Source organism: Bufo bufo, unplaced genomic scaffold, assembly GCF_905171765.1.
Source record: "Bufo bufo unplaced genomic scaffold, aBufBuf1.1, whole genome shotgun sequence".
Lineage (NCBI taxonomy): Eukaryota > Metazoa > Chordata > Amphibia > Anura > Bufonidae > Bufo > Bufo bufo.
The window spans coordinates 36,716-59,356 of NW_024401242.1; the positions used below are offsets into that span (position 1 = coordinate 36,716).

Below are 22,641 nucleotides of genomic sequence, written 5' to 3' on the forward strand. Positions count from 1 at the left end.
ACACGGTATTTGGGGTGCACAGTACAAAACAGAAGGTAAAGGCCTTATCTTATTCTCAATGTTATTTATAACATCTATATATTCCTATAGTATTCATTTTAAATGCCAAATAGAAGCAAAGTATAAGATTTGCCATGGACAGGAGTCGTTATCATGACACTCTGGGCCTGATGGAGAAGAAAAGGGACAATCAACCACTGCAATCAGAGGAGATAACACCTTGAATCATTGGGCTAAACTGTATTTTAGTACAATTAGCCTATGTGCTAAGAGTAAATAGGCATTTGTTTTACTCTTATCTATGTAGGTGCCAATATAATTCAATTTAAAACACTATAGAGGACCGTCAATAGTAATCCCTCATGGGGGTTCCATGCTGTAATGGTTAGCACTCTGGACTTTGAATCCAGTGATCCGAGTACAAATCTCGGTGGGACCTGAGTTTGTATTTCTGTATGAGGAAGTATTTACTTCTGGGGTACTGTTTGAAACTATTATTTTTAGAATAACTAGTTAGGACACTGTTATTTGTAATACACGGTATTTGGGGTGCACAGTACAAAACAGAAGGTACAGGAATGTGGACACCTGGGGTAGCTGCAGGCAAAGTGATGGGCAAAAGATAAAGTACTGTTAAAAAGGTGTCAGGTCGGAGTTTTAGGTATAAGCATGAAAGAGGGAGCTAGAAAAGCAACGTGCTAAAGATTCAATCTGGGTCCTAATGGGTCCCTTTACATTACAATACAAATGAAAACTTAAAAAAATAATTTCACAAAGTGTTCGCAATAACACTTTGAAATTACACAGCGGGTTCACTCCTCTATTTGTAGCAATATCTATTTTTGGAACCAAAAATATCTCCTATTGCAATAGCCTTATCTTATTCTCAATGTTATTTATAACATCTATATCTTCCTATAGTATTCATTTTAAATGCCAAATAGAAGCAAAGTATAAGATTTGCCATGGACAGGAGTCGTTATCATGACACTCTGGGCCTGATGGAGAAGAGAAGGGACAATCAACCACTGCAATCAGAGGAGATAACACCTTGAATCATTGGACTAAACTGTATTTTAGTACAATTAGCCTATGTGCTAAGAGTAAATAGGCATTTTTTTACTCTTATCTATGTAGGTGCTAATATAATTCAATTTAAAACATGGAACCCCCATTACACCATGGGGGTTCCATGGTGTAATGGTTAGCACTCTGGACTTTGAATCCAGTGATCCGAGTTCAAATCTCGGTGGGACCTGAGTTTGTATTTCTGTGTGAGGAAGTATTTTCTTCTGGGGTACTGTTTGAAACTATTATTTTTAGAATAACTAGTTAGGACACTGTTATTTGTAATACACGGTATTTGGGGTGCACAGCACAAAACAAAAGGTACAGGAATGTGGACACCTGGGGTAGCTGCAGGCAAAGTAATAGGCAAAAGATAAAGTACTGTTCCCTTACGTCCTAGCAGCAGCACAGATGGGGTTAACTGCCCCTGTGGACTGGTAGGACCGGCGGAATTTTAATGAGCCCAAGAACCAATAAACGATCTTCAGCTCCCTTAAAGGGAGGAGATCACCCCCCAGCCCACCGTGTTTTTTTCTGTCCTCTGGACAGGTGGACTGGCGATTTCGGTCTGGGGTACCGTCGGGGAGGGAGGCGTGTGCGGCGCTATGGGCGCCGCCATTTTCCGGAAGTGACGCGCCCTAGGTGCGCTACGTCACTTCCGGTTTTCCGAAGCGTTGCGGTGATGTTTAAAACTCACCTTTCTTTTAAACTGGCTCCCTAGAAGGACATCCTGGACTTAGGATTAGTCTGGGGAGACAATTTTCGTAGGTAGAGCCAGTATAGGCTCTGGTTTTTCTACAAGAGAAAAAAAAAAAAAAAAGGGAGTGGTGCTGATCTCGTTTCAGGAACCCGCCCATTGGGCGGGGCTTCCTCCTTTTAAGCGCCCAGAGCCCATCAGTCAGTGCTCTGGTTGCGTTGCTTTCACAAGTTAGCTCCAGAGCTCTCCTGTGCTTTGTGATATTCCCTCAGTATTGCTTTGCTTGGGTTTTGTACTTCCTCTTCTTTCAGCTCTATTTCTTCTAGTGCTGGTGGGGCCCCTTAAGGTCTGGTTTTCTCCACCTCCTGATATTGTAGGTGTTATGACCTGTTTTGTTTCTTCCATTACAGACTATGGCTTCCCCTAAGGATCAGGATCAGCGGAAGGCTGGGGCCAAGAGGAAGCATTTGGCATGTTACGAATGTAACACACCCCTAGATGACAGCTGTCCTTACTCCAGATGTGAGAGTTGTCGCACGGCATCCACGGAACCCACGATGCAGGAGATGTTCCAATGGACCAAGACATACGTGGATGATTCCATCAAGGGAGTAGTTCAGCTGCTAACAGGTCCCTCTCAGACTCCCATGGAGGTGGTCGCACCGGTCAAAAGACCTACCCCCTGTTCAGTGGGGTCTTCTTCTTCTGAGGAAGAAGAATCTACTTCTTGCTTTTTCCCTCCAGAAAAGACGCAGAAGTTACTCAAGTCCATCAGGTCGGGGGACCAGGATGTTGACATGGGGGAGTCCTCCGATCCCGCCGGTCGGACACAGCGTGTCTTTAGAGCGGATGAGACCCTCCTCTCTGTGATGTGCACAGAGTGGAAAAAGCCTGAAAAGGGTCCAGTGCTTACCAGAAAATTCAGACTCATGTACCCGATGGCTAAACCCTTGGTGGAATCGTGGGGTTCCGTTTCCAAGGTGGACATGGCTATAGCCAAGTTGTCCCGGCGCACTCTAGTCCCTGCAGACGATGGGTCTAGCCTGCAGGACCCTCTAGACCGGAGGGCAGAGTGCACCCTTAGGAGGGGTTTACGCACCGGCCGCTGCCTCCGCATCTACTTCCATTGCGGCCACTGAGGTAGCCACCTATCTACGCTCTAGGCTTGATCAAATCCAGACGGATGTGGATCAGAGCGTATCAAGAGACGACATCTTGGCAGCCTTCAAGTCAGCCAACCTGGCTATGGACTTTTTAGTTGATTCCTCCCAGATGCAGCTTAAGCTGGCCGCCAAAACTATGGCCCTAGTTTCAGCTGCCCGCAGGCCACTCTGGCTGAAACCGTGGATCGCGGATAACGAATCCAAGTTTAACCTTTGTGGGCTCCCCTTCGAACCAGATAGGTTATTCGGGTCCGAATTGGACAAAATAATGGAGGGGCTCTCCGATAAAAAAGGGAAGAGCCTCCCCCAGCAGCCCTTTCGGGGACGCCCCAGACAGGAAAAGAAGGGCGGAGGTCGTCCTGGGCAGCAGTCTAGGCGCAGAGATTGGGGGGGGCCGTCTCGTAAATATCTGAGACGCCCCCGCAAACCCACCAGGGAGGCAAAACCCTCCTGACTATGGGCCTCCTCGAGGCTCTTGGATAAGCCCTGCTGCCCCTGCAGTGTCTCCTCTAGATTTTCCCGTACCCCTCCCCCAGATTCCCGTGGGGGGTCGTCTTACCCATTTCAAAGACTCTTGGAGCCGGTTGATTGCAGACCCCTGGGTCCAGGACATAGTTTCCGCCGGGTACCGGGTAGATCTTATCTCTCTCCCCCCAGAGAGATTCATCGCCACACGAAACTTCGGGTCTGCCAAACAGGTGGTCCTAGAATCTTACATTCAGGACTATATTTCCAAGGGAGCCCTAGAGGAGGTACCGGCAGGGGAGAGGGGCCTAGGAATTTATTCACCAGTGTTCCTGGTTCCCAAGAAGACAGGAGATCTCCGGATGATCATCGATTTGAGATTCCTCAATCGATTTATAAGGAAAACAAGGTTTTGCATGGAAACCATAAGGTCAGTCAGCCATATCCTCAATCCTGGGGACGTCATGGCTACTCTGGACCTCAAGGATGCGTACCTTCACATTCCGATCCATTCCGCTTCCCGGAAACTCCTCAGGATCGCGGTCCAGATTTCAGGGGTTTGCAGGCACTTTCAGTTCGCCGTGCTTCCCTTTGGAATCTCTTCTGCCCCCCTTATCTTCACCAAGGTGGTGGTTTCGGTGGTGGCAGCTTTGAGACTCCAAGGACTGACTATTATTCCTTATCTGGACGATTGGTTTTTCATAGCCTCTTCAGTTCCGATCCTTACCCACCATCTTCAGGTCGCAATCTCTTTTCTCTTCCGCCTAGGCTGGATTATCAACTGGCAGAAGTCGAATGTGAGCCCATCGACTTCAATCCATTACTTAGGATTCGTGGTCGACTCTGTGGAGATGTCCCTCCGGTTGACTCCAGAAAGGAGAGCGCAAATTCAGGACCTGGCAAAGGTCCTTTATGTCCCTCGTCGAGTCTCCATCCGGACTCTCATGAAGATGCTGGGGCTCATGTCAGCGGCTGCGGATGCGGTCCCTTGGGCGCTATGGCACCTCCGTCCTCTTCAGTCGGAGGTCTTACACCTATGGAACTGCAGCCCTGCGGGGCTAGATTCACTGTGCTCCCTGTCCGGTAAAACCCGAAAATCCCTCAGATGGTGGTTTCAGCTACCAGCAGGGAAGTCTATGACCCAACCAGCTTGGGTCATATTGACTACAGACGCGTCCCTTGTAGGCTGGGGCGCTCACCTGGACGGATCCCCAATTCAGGGATCTTGGTCTCCTCTGGAGCGGCATCTTTCCTCCAATCTTCGCGAGATGCGAGCTATCCGGCTAGCCTTCCTTCACTTTGCGCCTCAGATCCGGGGCAAAGCAGTGAAAGTCCAGTCAGACAATATGACTGCAGTTCTCTATATAAACAAACAGGGAGGCACAAGATCATTGCCCCTTCTGTCAGAGATCGGGGTAATTCTTCGGTGGGCAGAGCTGAACCTTTCCCATCTATCTGCCGTTCATATTCGAGGCTCCCTCAATATGATAGCGGACCGCTTAAGTCGAGGATTACCGACCATGGAGTGGTCTCTGCATCCGGAGATCTTCAGGCAGCTAGTTCACAGATGGGGTATGCCAGAAGTGGATCTCATGGCAACCAGGTTCAACGCCAAGGTGATGAGGTTCTGTTCTCTCTACAGGGAAGACAACCCCCTGGCGATAGATGCTCTGTCAATACCGTGGAGGTTCAGGCTGGCTTACATCTTCCCTCCCTTTTCCATGATACCGTGGGTATTGATGAAAATCCGTCAGGATCAGGCCTCGGTAATAGCCATCATACCGTTTTGGCCCAGAAGATCCTGGTTTACCCAGCTCATTCAGATGAGTCGGGGACAATACTGGAGACTCCCCCCGGAGCAGACCCTGGTGTCGTGGGACATTTACCTCTGCCTAGATCTGCACAGGTTCAACCTGACAGCCTGGAGGTTGATCAGTCCCTTCCCAACATAGAAGGGCTTTCCGAGTCGGTCCTGAGAACTTTGTCGCATTCCCGAGCAGAGTCTACAAAGAAGGCCTACTCCAGGATCATGAGAATCTTCGAGGCATGGTGTGATTCCAGACAGGTGGCGTCTGCAGATCCGCCCCCTTCCTGCGATACTTCAATTTCTTCAGGATGGATTAGATAGAGGCCTATCTCCAGCTACCTTGAAGGTACAGGTTTATGCCATCTCGGCCTGTCTCATCAGGCCACATTCTCGGGACCCACTCATCAAACGCTTCCTGAAGGTAGCTGAAAGACTAAAGCCTACTATACTGAAACCTAATCCCCAGTGGGATCTTTCAGTAGTGCTCAGGGGGCTAGCATATCCCCCCTTCGAGCCCTTGGAGGAGGTAAATTTTAAATTTTTGACTTTAAAGATGGTCTTTCTTCTGGCTATAGCTTCAGCCAAAAGAGTTTCTGAATTGCAGGCTTTCTCCGCAATTCACCCGTACATTATTTTTCTACAGGATATAGTACTCCTGAAGTTTTTACCTTACTTCAGGCCTAAGGTGCCTACTTTCCAGAACATCAATCAGGTAATATCTTTACCAGTTTTGTTTACAGCCTCCTCCTCTGATACTCCAGCTAGAGACCCGCTGGATATTTCTAGATGCCTCCAGATCTATGTGGATAGATCTAGTGAGTTCAGGATAGATGAGAATCTTCTTATCCTGTTTGCCGGTAAGTCTAAAGGCCGTAAAGCGTCTAAAGCCACCATTAGTCGCTGGATCAAGGAGGCCATTATGGAAGCTTTCGTCTCCCAATCCTTAGATCCTCCTGAGTTGTGAGGGCCCATTCTACTAGGGCGGTCTCCACCTCGGTTGCGGAGAGAAGACTCCTCCCCTTAGAGTTGATCTGTAAGGCGGCCTCCTGGAGCTCTGAGTCAACCTTCATCTCCCATTATAGGATAGATGCTAGGATGGCAGAGTTTTCGGCTTTTGGGCAGACTGTTCTTAGTTCTGCCAGGCATGAGGACCCTCCCTAGGGGATTCTTCTTGCTATCTCCCCATCTGTGCTGCTGTTGAGGACGTAAGGGAATCGTTAATATCTAACGATAATTTGTTTTCCCTTAGTCCTAGCAGCAGCACACAAATATCCCACCCTAAATACATTATGCTTGTTAAAAACACGGTGGGCTGGGGGGTGATCTCCTCCCTTTAAGGGAGCTGAAGATCGTTTATTGGTTCTTGGGCTAATTAAAATTCCGCCGGTCCTACCAGTCCACAGGGGCAGTTAACCCCATCTGTGCTGCTGCTAGGACTAAGGGAAAACAAATTATCGTTAGAAATTAACGATTAAAAAGGTGTCAGGTCGGAGTTTTAGGTATAAGCATGAAAGAGGGAGCTAGAAAAGCAACGTGCTAAAGATTCAATCTGGGTCCTAATGGGTCCCTTTACATTACAAAACAAATGAAAATTTAAAAAAATAATTTCACAAAGTGTTCGCAATAACACTTTGAAATTACACGGCGGGTTCACTCCTCTAGGTGTAGCAATATCTATTTTTGGAACCAAAAATATCTCCCATTGCAAAAGCCTTATCTTATTCTCAATGTTATTTCTTATAACATCTATATATTCCTATAGTATTCATTTTAAATACCAAATAGAAGCTAAGTATAAGATTTTCCATGGACAGGAGCCGTTATCATGACACACAAAAGAAAGCAATAAAGAACAAGAATTTCAAACGTTAGATCCTACCTAAAATGTAGATCCGTTTATCCTTTAACAATACTAGTGGTATTGGCAGATGTCACTCTAACATATGGTTGGCAGATTGGCTCCTGGTTGCCAATGAGTCTCCTGCCTTGATTACAGGCATGAGTTGCCCTTGTTTTCATTTTCAATTCAGTGAGCTGGTTTAATGCAAAGTTATGGTGAACTTAGTAAAAACTTTTTTTTCTAATTGTGAAATACAGAATTTCATCAGTGGGTTAAAATATAATCATGTTGAATAGTATTGTAGTGTAAAAAAGAAGCAATGCAAAACAAAGTAATAAAGAAGAAGAATTTCAAAAGTTAGATCCCACCAAAACTTGAACATGGATCACTGCATTCAGAGTGCAGAGTGCTTACCATTACACCATGGAACCTATACTGACCAACCATAATTCTTAGACCACCATGTCTTGTCATATGGAATGTTATAAGCGCTGAATTGGATAAGACTGAAAAATTGTCTATTTACTTTTTGCAAATTGGCTAATGTACTAGAATACAATTCAACCCAGTGACTCTAGTTGACATCATCTGGGATTGGAGCCATTAACTTTCCCATTGATACTTCATCAGGCCCAGACTGCCATGACAACTGCTCCTGACCGTGACAAATCTCTGTTGAGTTTGCTAAAAAGACATCTTTAGCACCTTGCTTTTCCAGCTCCTTCTCTTACTATTCTACACCCTCTATTCAAACCTCCCACCCTGCCACCCTTTTATAAGTACTTCCTACTAATTTCTCTATCACTATACCTCTTACTGCCCCGGGGGCCAACAATACTATACCTGATGTGTTGTCAAGTATTACTCAAAAACTTTACTAAAGAAATAATGTTGTTTTAACTATAGATACCTTGAAAATAATAGTTTCAAACAGGTAATTCCCCCCTTTTTTATGTTCCATTTTGTGCCCTACAAAGTAATGTTGCCAACTTAGTCGCATGAGCACAGTAATAGTTTGCTCTTCATACTTCCACACAGTGATTTTTCATGGTTTGCAGTCATGATGTCAGACAAAACAGGAAAAGAAAAATAAGTAAATCATGTTAGGTTTTGTTGGTTGTTCTTATTTTCCTTGTTTGGAGTGTGTAATTAGTGTAGTTGTAAATATTCAGAAAATTGAGACCTGATATAAGATCTCTTCTTTCAGCTTGGTGTATGTCACTTCTCAGGAGAAGAAGATTAACTAAGGCTCTTTGTGCCATACACTAGAAAAAGCATTAAGTGTCTCTCCTTGTTAAGTTTTTTTGTTGTTTTCTGATTTTGGTTACTCGAAGGCCTGCTAACTTCAAAGGTCTATTCCTAGAAATCATCCTTAACTTAGGTTGTTGGCGGCTAGTTTTGCTCTAAAAACTTGTTCAAAGTTGTTTGAAAAGGTCTCCTCCCTACAGAACATTAACAGGAAGCCATTTTTACCTACCGTCTTTCTGAAACCGGAAGATGATGGTCAGAAGCAGTCTTCATTCCTCGGATATCAGAGAGGAAAACAGTATCTGTAAACCAGAACTTAGAGGTTCAGATTTCGTAGCACCTATTTATTATTTGCTGATATATAGAGTGTTACGATTGATAAGACATTGGCAAAATGGGAAAAATCTGCCACCTACTTATCTTGACTGTATAATGCAAAAACCATTGTGGTCTGTAAAAAGAAATAGGTTTATATTTCTTGAGAGCAAAAGGAACTACATAGGGGAGGGTGATTTTCCACCTACCAACAAGGATAAAAAAAAAGCCATGACAACAGCTTAGTGAGCCGATACAACAGTAGGCTGTGATGGCCGAGTGGTTAAGGCGTTGGACTCGAAATCCAATGGGATGTTCCCGCACAGGTTCGAACCCTGTTCACAGCGGTGTTTAGTTTGGCATTTGGGTTCTTCAATGCATTTGAGTCTTCTGCCTTGTTTAAGTTCCCATTTCGGTTCTCCAAAAGTTTTTTTCAGTTGGTTGAAATAATGTAGAGTTGTGATAAAGCTAGTAAAAAAACATTTTCTCCACCTACTGAAACATGAAAAGTCGTAACTGGGTAGAAATTTAGTCACATTGAAGAATTTTGCACTGTAAAAAGAAAGCAATAAAGAACAAGAATTTAAAACGTTAGATCCTACCTAAAATGTAGATCCGTTTATCCTTTAACAATACTAGTGGTATTGGCAGATGTCACTCTAACATATGGTTGGCATATTGGCTCCTGGTTGCCAATGAGTCTCCTGCCTTGATTACAGGCATGAGTTGCCCTTGTTTTCATTTTCAATTCAGTGAGCTGGTTTAATGCAAAGTTATGGTGAACTTAGTAAAAACTTTTTTTTCTAATTGTGAAATACAGAATTTCATCAGTGGGTTAAAATATAATCATGTTGAATAGTATTGTAGTGTAAAAAAGAAGCAATGCAAAACAAAGTAATAAAGAAGAAGAATTTCAAAAGTTAGATCCCACCAAAACTTGAACATGGATCACTGCATTCAGAGTGCAGAGTGCTTACCATTACACCATGGAACCTATACTGACCAACCATAATTCTTAGACCACCATGTCTTGTCATATGGAATGTTATAAGCGCTGAATTGGATAAGACTGAAAAATTGTCTATTTACTTTTTGCAAATTGGCTAATGTACTAGAATACAATTCAACCCAGTGACTCTAGTTGACATCATCTGGGATTGGAGCCATTAACTTTCCCATTGATACTTCATTAGGCCCAGACTGCCATGACAACTGCTCCTGACCGTGACAAATCTCTGTTGAGTTTGCTAAAAATACATCTTTAGCACCTTGCTTTTCCAGCTCCTTCTCTTACTATTCTACACCCTCTATTCAAACCTCCCACCCTGCCACCCTTTTATAAGTACTTCCTACTAATTTCTCTATCACTATACCTCTAACTGCCCCGGGGGCCAACAATACTATACCTGATGTGTTGTCAAGTATTACTCAAAAACTTTACTGAAGAAATAATGTTGTTTTAACTATAGATACCTTGAAAATAATAGTTTCAAACAGGTAATTCCCCCCTTTTTTATGTTCCATTTTGTGCCCTACAAAGTAATGTTGCCAACTTAGTCGCATGAGCACAGTAATAGTTTGCTCTTCATACTTCCACAAAGTGATTTTTCATGGTTTGCAGTCATGATGTCAGACAAAACAGGAAAAGAAAAATAAGTAAATCATGTTAGGTTTTGTTGGTTGTTCTTATTTTCCTTGTTTGGAGTGTGTAATTAGTGTAGTTGTAAATATTCAGAAAATTGAGACCTGATATAAGATCTCTTCTTTCAGCTTGGTGTATGTCACTTCTCAGGAGAAGAAGATTAACTAGGGCTCTTTGTGCCATACACTAGAGAAAGCATTAAGTGTCTCTCCTTGTTAAGTTTTTTTGTTGTTTTCTGATTTTGGTTACTCGAAGGCCTGCTAACTTCAAAGGTCTATTCCTAGAAATCATCCTTAACTTAGGTTGTTGGCGGCTAGTTTTGCTCTAAAAACTTGTTCAAAGTTGTTTGAAAAGGTCTCCTCCCTACAGAACATTAACAGGAAGCCATTTTTACCTACCGTCTTTCTGAAACCGGAAGATGATGGTCAGAAGCAGTCTTCATTCCTCGGATATCAGAGAGGAAAACAGTATCTGTAAACCAGAACTTAGAGGTTCAGATTTCGTAGCACCTATTTATTATTTGCTGATATATAGAGTGTTACGATTGATAAGACATTGGCAAAATGGGAAAAATCTGCCACCTACTTATCTTGACTGTATAATGCAAAAACCATTGTGGTCTGTAAAAAGAAATAGGTTTATATTTCTTGAGAGCAAAAGGAACTACATAGGGGAGGGTGATTTTCCACCTACCAACAAGGATAAAAAAAAGCCATGACAACAGCTTAGTGAGCCAATACAACAGTAGGCTGTGATGGCCGAGTGGTTAAGGCGTTGGACTCGAAATCCAATGGGATGTTCCCGCACAGGTTCGAACCCTGTTCACAGCGGTGTTTAGTTTGGCATTTGGGTTCTTCAATGCATTTGAGTCTTCTGCCTTGTTTAAGTTCCCATTTCGGTTCTCCAAAAGTTTTTTTCAGTTGGTTGAAATAATGTAGAGTTGTGATAAAGCTAGTAAAAAAACATTTTCTTCACCTACTGAAACATGAAAAGTCGTAACTGGGTAGAAATTGAGTCACATTGAAGAATTTTGCACTGTAAAAAGAAAGCAATAAAGAACAAGAATTTCAATCGTTAGATCCTACCTAAAATGTAGATCCGTTTATCCTTTAACAATACTAGTGGTATTGGCAGATGTCACTCTAACATATGGTTGGCAGATTGGCTCCTGGTTGCCAATGAGTCTCCTGCCTTGATTACAGGCATGAGTTGCCCTTGTTTTCATTTTCAATTCAGTGAGCTGGTTTAATGCAAAGTTATTGTGAACTTAGTAAAAACTTTTTTTTCTAATTGTGAAATACAGAATTTCATCAGTGGGTTAAAATATAATCATGTTGAATAGTATTGTAGTGTAAAAAAGAAGCAATGCAAAACAAAGTAATAAAGAAGAAGAATTTCAAAAGTTAGGTCCCACCAAAACTTGAACTTGGATCACTGGATTCAGAGTGCAGAGTGCTTACCATTACACCATGGAACCTATACTGCCCAACCATCATTCTTAGACCACCATGTCTTGTCATATGGAATGTTATAAGCGCTGAATTGGATAAGACTGAAAAATTGTCTATTTACTTTTTGCAAATTGGCTAATGTACTAGAATACAATTCAACCCAGTGACTCTAGTTGACATCATCTGGGATTGGAGCCATTAACTTTCCCATTGATACTTCATTAGGCCCAGACTGCCATGACAACTGCTCCTGACCGTGACAAATCTCTGTTGAGTTTGCTAAAAAGACATCTTTAGCACCTTGCTTTTCCAGCTCCTTCTCTTACTATTCTACACCCTCTATTCAAACCTCCCACCCTGCCACCCTTTTATAAGTACTTCCTACTAATTTCTCTATCACTATACCTCTAACTGCCCCGGGGGCCAACAATACTATACCTGATGTGTTGTCAAGTATTACTCAAAAACTTTACTGAAGAAATAATGTTGTTTTAACTATAGATACCTTGAAAATAATAGTTTCAAACAGGTAATTCCCCCCTTTTTTATGTTCCATTTTGTGCCCTACAAAGTAATGTTGCCAACTTAGTCGCATGAGCACAGTAATAGTTTGCTCTTCATACTTCCACAAAGTGATTTTTCATGGTTTGCAGTCATGATGTCAGACAAAACAGGAAAAGAAAAATAAGTAAATCATGTTAGGTTTTGTTGGTTGTTCTTATTTTCCTTGTTTGGAGTGTGTAATTAGTGTAGTTGTAAATATTCAGAAAATTGAGACCTGATATTTGATCTCTTCTTTCAGCTTGGTGTATGTCACTTCTCAGGAGAAGAAGATTAACTAAGGCTCTTTGTGCCATACACTAGAAAAAGCATTAAGTGTCTCTCCTTGTTAAGTTTTTTTGTTGTTTTCTGATTTTGGTTACTCGAAGGCCTGCTAACTTCAAAGGTCTATTCCTAGAAATCATCCTTAACTTAGGTTGTTGGCGGCTAGTTTTGCTCTAAAAACTTGTTCAAAGTTGTTTGAAAAGGTCTCCTCCCTACAGAACATTAACAGGAAGCCATTTTTACCTACCGTCTTTCTGAAACCGGAAGATGATGGTCAGAAGCAGTCTTCATTCCTCGGATATCAGAGAGGAAAACAGTATCTGTAAACCAGAACTTAGAGGTTCAGATTTCGTAGCACCTATTTATTATTTGCTGATATATAGAGTGTTACGATTGATAAGACATTGGCAAAATGGGAAAAATCTGCCACCTACTTATCTTGACTGTATAATGCAAAAACCATTGTGGTCTGTAAAAAGAAATAGGTTTATATTTCTTGAGAGCAAAAGGAACTACATAGGGGAGGGTGATTTTCCACCTACCAACAAGGATACAAAAAAGCCATGACAACAGCTTAGTGAGCCAATACAACAGTAGGCTGTGATGGCCGAGTGGTTAAGGCGTTGGACTCGAAATCCAATGGGATGTTCCCGCACAGGTTCGAACCCTGTTCACAGCGGTGTTTAGTTTGGCATTTGGGTTCTTCAATGCATTTGAGTCTTCTGCCTTGTTTAAGTTCCCATTTCGGTTCTCCAAAAGTTTTTTTCAGTTGGTTGAAATAATGTAGAGTTGTGATAAAGCTAGTAAAAAAAACATTTTCTCCACCTACTGAAACATGAAAAGTCGTAACTGGGTAGAAATTGAGTCACATTGAAGAATTTTGCACTGTAAAAAGAAAGCAATAAAGAACAAGAATTTCAAACGTTAGATCCTACCTAAAATGTAGATCCGTTTATCCTTTAACAATACTAGTGGTATTGGCAGATGTCACTCTAACATATGGTTGGCATATTGGCTCCTGGTTGCCAATGAGTCTCCTGCCTTGATTACAGGCATGAGTTGCCCTTGTTTTCATTTTCAATTCAGTGAGCTGGTTTAATGCAAAGTTATGGTGAACTTAGTAAAAACTTTTTTTTCTAATTGTGAAATACAGAATTTCATCAGTGGGTTAAAATATAATCATGTTGAATAGTATTGTAGTGTAAAAAAGAAGCAATGCAAAACAAAGTAATAAAGAAGAAGAATTTCAAAAGTTAGATCCCACCAAAACTTGAACATGGATCACTGCATTCAGAGTGCAGAGTGCTTACCATTACACCATGGAACCTATACTGACCAACCATAATTCTTAGACCACCATGTCTTGTCATATGGAATGTTATAAGCGCTGAATTGGATAAGACTGAAAAATTGTCTATTTACTTTTTGCAAATTGGCTAATGTACTAGAATACAATTCAACCCAGTGACTCTAGTTGACATCATCTGGGATTGGAGCCATTAACTTTCCCATTGATACTTCATTAGGCCCAGACTGCCATGACAACTGCTCCTGACCGTGACAAATCTCTGTTGAGTTTGCTAAAAAGACATCTTTAGCACCTTGCTTTTCCAGCTCCTTCTCTTACTATTCTACACCCTCTATTCAAACCTCCCACCCTGCCACCCTTTTATAAGTACTTCCTACTAATTTCTCTATCACTATACCCCTAACTGCCCCGGGGGCCAACAATACTATACCTGATGTGTTGTCAAGTATTACTCAAAAACTTTACTGAAGAAATAATGTTGTTTTAACTATAGATACCTTGAAAATAATAGTTTCAAACAGGTAATTCACCCCTTTTTTATGTTCCATTTTGTGCCCTACAAAGTAATGTTGCCAACTTAGTCGCATGAGCACAGTAATAGTTTGCTCTTCATACTTCCACAAAGTGATTTTTCATGGTTTGCAGTCATGATGTCAGACAAAACAGGAAAAGAAAAATAAGTAAATCATGTTAGGTTTTGTTGGTTGTTCTTATTTTCCTTGTTTGGAGTGTGTAATTAGTGTAGTTGTAAATATTCAGAAAATTGAGACCTGATATAAGATCTCTTCTTTCAGCTTGGTGTATGTCACTTTTCAGGAGAAGAAGATTAACTAAGGCTCTTTGTGCCATACACTGGAGAAAGCATTAAGTGTCTCTCCTTGTTAAGTTTTTTTGTTGTTTTCTGATTTTGGTTACTCGAAGGCCTGCTAACTTCAAAGGTCTATTCCTAGAAATAATCCTTAACTTAGGTTGTTGGCGGCTAGTTTTGCTCTAAAAACTTGTTCAAAGTTGTTTGAAAAGGTCTCCTCCCTACAGAACATTAACAGGAAGCCATTTTTACCTACCGTCTTTCTGAAACCGGAAGATGATGGTCAGAAGCAGTCTTCATTCCTCAGATATCAGAGAGGAAAACAGTATCTGTAAACCAGAACTTAGAGGTTCAGATTTCGTAGCACCTATTTATTATTTGCTGATATATAGAGTGTTACGATTGATAAGACATTGGCAAAATGGGAAAAATCTGCCACCTACTTATCTTGACTGTATAATGCAAAAACCATTGTGGTCTGTAAAAAGAAATAGGTTTATATTTCTTGAGAGCAAAAGGAACTACATAGGGGAGGGTGATTTTCCACCTACCAACAAGGATACAAAAAAGCCATGACAACAGCTTAGTGAGCCAATACAACAGTAGGCTGTGATGGCCGAGTGGTTAAGGCGTTGGACTCGAAATCCAATGGGATGTTCCCGCACAGGTTCGAACCCTGTTCACAGCGGTGTTTAGTTTGGCATTTGGGTTCTTCAATGCATTTGAGTCTTCTGCCTTGTTTAAGTTCCCATTTCGGTTCTCCAAAAGTTTTTTTCAGTTGGTTGAAATAATGTAGAGTTGTGATAAAGCTAGTAAAAAAAAATTTCTCCACCTACTGAAACATGAAAAGTCGTAACTGGGTAGAAATTGAGTCACATTGAAGAATTTTGCACTGTAAAAAGAAAGCAATAAAGAACAAGAATTTCAAACGTTAGATCCTACCTAAAATGTAGATCCGTTTATCCTTTAACAATACTAGTGGTATTGGCAGATGTCACTCTAACATATGGTTGGCATATTGGCTCCTGGTTGCCAATGAGTCTCATGCCTTGATTACAGGCATGAGTTGCCCTTGTTTTCATTTTCAATTCAGTGAGCTGGTTTAATGCAAAGTTATGGTGAACTTAGTAAAAACTTTTTTTTCTAATTGTGAAATACAGAATTTCATCAGTGGGTTAAAATATAATCATGTTGAAAAGTATTGTAGTGTAAAAAAGAAGCAATGCAAAACAAAGTAATAAAGAAGAAGAATTTCAAAAGTTAGGTCCCACCAAAACTTGAACTTGGATCACTGGATTCAGAGTGCAGAGTGCTTACCATTACACCATGGAACCTATACTGCCCAACCATAATTCTTAGACCACCATGTCTTGTCATATGGAATGTTATAAGTGCTGAATTGGATAAGACTGAAAAATTGTCTATTTACTTTTTGCAAATTGGCTAATGTACTAGAAAACAATTCAACCCAGTGACTCTAGTTGACATCATCTGGGATTGGAGCCATTAACTTTCCCATTGATACTTCATTAGGCCCAGACTGCCATGACAACTGCTCCTGACCGTGACAAATCTCTGTTGAGTTTGCTAAAAAGACATCTTTAGCACCTTGCTTTTCCAGCTCCTTCTCTTACTATTCTACACCCTCTATTCAAACCTCCCACCCTGCCACCCTTTTATAAGTACTTCCTACTAATTTCTCTATCACTATACCTCTAACTGCCCCGGGGGCCAACAATACTATACCTGATGTGTTGTCAAGTATTACTCAAAAACTTTACTGAAGAAATAATGTTGTTTTAACTATAGATACCTTGAAAATAATAGTTTCAAACAGGTAATTCCCCCCTTTTTTATGTTCCATTTTGTGCCCTACAAAGTAATGTTGCCAACTTAGTCGCATGAGCACAGTAATAGTTTGCTCTTCATACTTCCACAAAGTGATTTTTCATGGTTTGCAGTCATGATGTCAGACAAAACAGGAAAAGAAAAATAAGTAAATCATGTTAGGTTTTGTTGGTTGTTCTTATTTTCCTTGTTTGGAGTGTGTAATTAGTGTAGTTGTAAATATTCAGAAAATTGAGACCTGATATAAGATCTCTTCTTTCAGCTTGGTGTATGTCACTTCTCAGGAGAAGAAGATTAACTAAGGCTCTTTGTGCCATACACTAGAGAAAGCATTAAGTGTCTCTCCTTGTTAAGTTTTTTTGTTGTTTTCTGATTTTGGTTACTCGAAGGCCTGCTAACTTCAAAGGTCTATTCCTAGAAATCATCCTTAACTTAGGTTGTTGGCGGCTAGTTTTGCTCTAAAAACTTGTTCAAAGTTGTTTGAAAAGGTCTCCTCCCTACAGAACATTAACAGGAAGCCATTTTTACCTACCGTCTTTCTGAAACCGGAAGATGATGGTCAGAAGCAGTCTTCATTCATCGGATATCAGAGAGGAAAACAGTATCTGTAAACCAGAACTTAGAGGTTCAGATTTCGTAGCACCTATTTATTATTTGCTGATATATAGAGTGTTACAATTGATAAGACATTGGCAAAATGGGAAAAATCTGCCACCTACTTATCTTGACTGTATAATGCAAAAACCATTGTGGTCTGTAAAAAGAAATAGGTTTATATTTCTTGAGAGCAAAAGGAACTACATAGGGGAGGGTGATTTTCCACCTACCAACAAGGATACAAAAAAGCCATGACAACAGCTTAGTGAGCTAATACAACAGTAGGCTGTGATGGCCGAGTGGTTAAGGCGTTGGACTCGAAATCCAATGGGATGTTCCCGCACAGGTTCGAACCCTGTTCACAGCGGTGTTTAGTTTGTCATTTGGGTTCTTCAATGCATTTGAGTCTTCTGCCTTGTTTAAGTTCCCATTTCGGTTCTCCAAAAGTTTTTTTCAGTTGGTTGAAATAATGTAGAGTTGTGATAAAGCTAGTAAAAAAACATTTTCTCCACCTACTGAAACATGAAAAGTCGTAACTGGGTAGAAATTGAGTCACATTGAAGAATTTTGCACTGTAAAAAGAAAGCAATAAAGAACAAGAATTTCAATCGTTAGATCCTACCTAAAATGTAGATCCGTTTATCCTTTAACAATACTAGTGGTATTGGCAGATGTCACTCTAACATATGGTTGGCATATTGGCTCCTGGTTGCCAATAAGTCTCCTGCCTTGATTACAGGCATGAGTTGCCCTTGTTTTCATTTTCAATTCAGTGAGCTGGTTTAATGCAAAGTTATGGTGAACTTAGTAAAAACTTTTTTTTCTAATTGTGAAATACAGAATTTCATCAGTGGGTTAAAATATAATCATGTTGAATAGTATTGTAGTGTAAAAAAGAAGCAATGCAAAACAAAGTAATAAAGAAGAAGAATTTCAAAAGTTAGGTCCCACCAAAACTTGAACTTGGATCACTGGATTCAGAGTGCAGAGTGCTTACCATTACACCATGGAACCTATACTGCCCAACCATAATTCTTAGACCACCATGTCTTGTCATATGGAATGTTATAAGCGCTGAATTGGATAAGACTGAAAAATTGTCTATTTACTTTTTGCAAATTGGCTAATGTACTAGAATACAATTCAACCCAGTGACTCTAGTTGACATCATCTGGGATTGGAGCCATTAACTTTCCCATTGATACTTCATTAGGCCCAGACTGCCATGACAACTGCTCCTGACCGTGACAAATCTCTGTTGAGTTTGCTAAAAATACATCTTTAGCACCTTGCTTTTCCAGCTCCTTCTCTTACTATTCTACACCCTCTATTCAAACCTCCCACCCTGCCACCCTTTTATAAGTACTTCCTACTAATTTCTCTATCACTATACCTCTAACTGCCCCGGGGGCCAACAATACTATACCTGATGTGTTGTCAAGTATTACTCAAAAACTTTACTGAAGAAATAATGTTGTTTTAACTATAGATACCTTGAAAATAATAGTTTCAAACAGGTAATTCCCCCCTTTTTTATGTTCCATTTTGTGCCCTACAAAGTAATGTTGCCAACTTAGTCGCATGAGCACAGTAATAGTTTGCTCTTCATACTTCCACACAGTGATTTTTCATGGTTTGCAGTCATGATGTCAGACAAAACAGGAAAAGAAAAATAAGTAAATCATGTTAGGTTTTGTTGGTTGTTCTTATTTTCCTTGTTTGGAGTGTGTAATTAGTGTAGTTGTAAATATTCAGAAAATTGAGACCTGATATAAGATCTCTTCTTTCAGCTTGGTGTATGTCACTTCTCAGGAGAAGAAGATTAACTAAGGCTCTTTGTGCCATACACTAGAAAAAGCATTAAGTGTCTCTCCTTGTTAAGTTTTTTTGTTGTTTTCTGATTTTGGTTACTCGAAGGCCTGCTAACTTCAAAGGTCTATTCCTAGAAATCATCCTTAACTTAGGTTGTTGGCGGCTAGTTTTGCTCTAAAAACTTGTTCAAAGTTGTTTGAAAAGGTCTCCTCCCTACAGAACATTAACAGGAAGCCATTTTTACCTACCGTCTTTCTGAAACCGGAAGATGATGGTCAGAAGCAGTCTTCATTCCTCGGATATCAGAGAGGAAAACAGTATCTGTAAACCAGAACTTAGAGGTTCAGATTTCGTAGCACCTATTTATTATTTGCTGATATATAGAGTGTTACAATTGATAAGACATTGGCAAAATGGGAAAAATCTGCCACCTACTTATCTTGACTGTATAATGCAAAAACCATTGTGGTCTGTAAAAAGAAATAGGTTTATATTTCTTGAGAGCAAAAGGAACTACATAGGGGAGGGTGATTTTCCACCTACCAACAAGGATAAAAAAAAGCCATGACAACAGCTTAGTGAGCCGATACAACAGTAGGCTGTGATGGCCGAGTGGTTAAGGCGTTGGACTCGAAATCCAATGGGATGTTCCCGCACAGGTTCGAACCCTGTTCACAGCGGTGTTTAGTTTGGCATTTGGGTTCTTCAATGCATTTGAGTCTTCTGCCTTGTTTAAGTTCCCATTTCGGTTCTCCAAAAGTTTTTTTCAGTTGGTTGAAATAATGTAGAGTTGTGATAAAGCTAGTAAAAAAAAAATTCTCCACCTACTGAAACATGAAAAGTCGTAACTGGGTAGAAATTGAGTCACATTGAAGAATTTTGCACTGTAAAAAGAAAGCAATAAAGAACAAGAATTTCAAACGTTAGATCCTACCTAAAATGTAGTTCCGTTTATCCTTTAACAATACTAGTGGTATTGGCAGATGTCACTCTAACATATGGTTGGCAGATTGGCTCCTGGTTGCCAATGAGTCTCCTGCCTTGATTACAGGCATGAGTTGCCCTTGTTTTCATTTTCAATTCAGTGAGCTGGTTTAATGCAAAGTTATTGTGAACTTAGTAAAAACTTTTTTTTCTAATTGTGAAATACAGAATTTCATCAGTGGGTTAAAATATAATCATGTTGAATAGTATTGTAGTGTAAAAAAGAAGCAATGCAAAACAAAGTAATAAAGAAGAAGAATTTCAAAAGTTAGGTCCCACCAAAACTTGAACTTGGATCACTGGATTCAGAGTGCAGAGTGCTTACCATTACACCATGGAACCTATACTGCCCAACCATAATTCTTAGACCACCATGTCTTGTCATATGGAATGTTATAAGCGCTGAATTGGATAAGACTGAAAAATTGTCTATTTACTTTTTGCAAATTGGCTAATGTACTAGAATACAATTCAACCCAGTGACTCTAGTTGACATCATCTGGGATTGGAGCCATTAACTTTCCCATTGATACTTCATTAGGCCCAGACTGCCATGACAACTGCTCCTGACCGTGACAAATCTCTGTTGAGTTTGCTAAAAAGACATCTTTAGCACCTTGCTTTTCCAGCTCCTTCTCTTACTATTCTACACCCTCTATTCAAACCTCCCACCCTGCCACCCTTTTATAAGTACTTCCTACTAATTTCTCTATCACTATACCTCTAACTGCCCCGGGGGCCAACAATACTATACCTGATGTGTTGTCAAGTATTACTCAAAAACTTTACTGAAGAAATAATGTTGTTTTAACTATAGATACCTTGAAAATAATAGTTTCAAACAGGTAATTCACCCCTTTTTTATGTTCCATTTTGTGCCCTACAAAGTAATGTTGCCAACTTAGTCGCATGAGCACAGTAATAGTTTGCTCTTCATACTTCCACACAGTGATTTTTCATGGTTTGCAGTCATGATGTCAGACAAAACAGGAAAAGAAAAATAAGTAAATCATGTTAGGTTTTGTTGGTTGTTCTTATTTTCCTTGTTTGGAGTGTGTAATTAGTGTAGTTGTAAATATTCAGAAAATTGAGACCTGATATAAGATCTCTTCTTTCAGCTTGGTGTATGTCACTTCTCAGGAGAAGAAGATTAACTAAGGCTCTTTGTGCCATACACTAGAGAAAGCATTAAGTGTCTCTCCTTGTTAAGTTTTTTTGTTGTTTTCTGATTTTGGTTACTCGAAGGCCTGCTAACTTCAAAGGTCTATTCCTAGAAATCATCCTTAACTTAGGTTGTTGGCGGCTAGTTTTGCTCTAAAAACTTGTTCAAAGTTGTTTGAAAAGGTCTCCTCCCTACAGAACATTAACAGGAAGCCATTTTTACCTACCGTCTTTCTGAAACCGGAAGATGATGGTCAGAAGCAGTCTTCATTCCTCGGATATCAGAGAGGAAAACAGTATCTGTAAACCAGAACTTAGAGGTTCAGATTTCGTAGCACCTATTTATTATTTGCTGATATATAGAGTGTTACGATTGATAAGACATTGGCAAAATGGGAAAAATCTGCCACCTACTTATCTTGACTGTATAATGCAAAAACCATTGTGGTCTGTAAAAAGAAATAGGTTTATATTTCTTGAGAGCAAAAGGAACTACATAGGGGAGGGTGATTTTCCACCTACCAACAAGGATACAAAAAAGCCATGACAACAGCTTAGTGAGCCAATACAACAGTAGGCTGTGATGGCCGAGTGGTTAAGGCGTTGGACTCGAAATCCAATGGGATGTTCCCGCACAGGTTCGAACCCTGTTCACAGCGGTGTTTAGTTTGGCATTTGGGTTCTTCAATGCATTTGAGTCTTCTGCCTTGTTTAAGTTCCCATTTCGGTTCTCCAAAAGTTTTTTTCAGTTGGTTGAAATAATGTAGAGTTGTGATAAAGCTAGTAAAAAAAAAATTCTCCACCTACTGAAACATGAAAAGTCGTAACTGGGTAGAAATTGAGTCACATTGAAGAATTTTGCACTGTAAAAAGAAAGCAATAAAGAACAAGAATTTCAAACGTTAGATCCTACCTAAAATGTAGATCCGTTTATCCTTTAACAATACTAGTGGTATTGGCAGATGTCACTCTAACATATGGTTGGCATATTGGCTCCTGGTTGCCAATGAGTCTCCTGCCTTGATTACAGGCATGAGTTGCCCTTGTTTTCATTTTCAATTCAGTGAGCTGGTTTAATGCAAAGTTATTGTGAACTTAGTAAAAACTTTTTTTTCTAATTGTGAAATACAGAATTTCATCAGTGGGTTAAAATATAATCATGTTGAAAAGTATTGTAGTGTAAAAAAGAAGCAATGCAAAACAAAGTAATAAAGAAGAAGAATTTCAAAAGTTAGGTCCCACCAAAACTTGAACTTGGATCACTGGATTCAGAGTGCAGAGTGCTTACCATTACACCATGGAACCTATACTGCCCAACCATAATTCTTAGACCACCATGTCTTGTCATATGGAATGTTATAAGCGCTGAATTGGATAAGACTGAAAAATTGTCTATTTACTTTTTGCAAATTGGCTAATGTACTAGAATACAATTCAACCCAGTGACTCTAGTTGACATCATCTGGGATTGGAGCCATTAACTTTCCCATTGATACTTCATCAGGCCCAGACTGCCATGACAACTGCTCCTGACCGTGACAAATCTCTGTTGAGTTTGCTAAAAAGACATCTTTAGCACCTTGCTTTTCCAGCTCCTTCTC

General features: G+C 40.3%; 8 non-coding genes across 8 annotated transcripts; all 8 read left to right on the forward strand.

Annotated features, from left to right (window-relative positions):
- The first annotated feature begins 1,186 nt into the window (after nt 1-1,186).
- TRNAQ-UUG lies at nt 1,187-1,258 on the forward strand. Its single transcript has one exon. It is a non-coding gene; the product is annotated as a tRNA-Gln (tRNA).
- A 7,610-nt stretch (nt 1,259-8,868) lies between these two features.
- TRNAS-CGA lies at nt 8,869-8,950 on the forward strand. Its single transcript has one exon. It is a non-coding gene; the product is annotated as a tRNA-Ser (tRNA).
- Nucleotides 8,951-10,993: 2,043 nt separating this feature from the next.
- TRNAS-CGA lies at nt 10,994-11,075 on the forward strand. The gene has a single exon. It is a non-coding gene; the product is annotated as a tRNA-Ser (tRNA).
- A 2,043-nt stretch (nt 11,076-13,118) lies between these two features.
- TRNAS-CGA lies at nt 13,119-13,200 on the forward strand. Its single transcript has one exon. It is a non-coding gene; the product is annotated as a tRNA-Ser (tRNA).
- A 2,044-nt stretch (nt 13,201-15,244) lies between these two features.
- On the forward strand, nt 15,245-15,326 carry TRNAS-CGA. The gene has a single exon. It is a non-coding gene; the product is annotated as a tRNA-Ser (tRNA).
- Nucleotides 15,327-17,368: 2,042 nt separating this feature from the next.
- On the forward strand, nt 17,369-17,450 carry TRNAS-CGA. The gene has a single exon. It is a non-coding gene; the product is annotated as a tRNA-Ser (tRNA).
- Nucleotides 17,451-19,493: 2,043 nt separating this feature from the next.
- TRNAS-CGA lies at nt 19,494-19,575 on the forward strand. Its single transcript has one exon. It is a non-coding gene; the product is annotated as a tRNA-Ser (tRNA).
- Nucleotides 19,576-21,617: 2,042 nt separating this feature from the next.
- On the forward strand, nt 21,618-21,699 carry TRNAS-CGA. Its single transcript has one exon. It is a non-coding gene; the product is annotated as a tRNA-Ser (tRNA).
- The last annotated feature ends 942 nt before the right edge of the window (nt 21,700-22,641 follow it).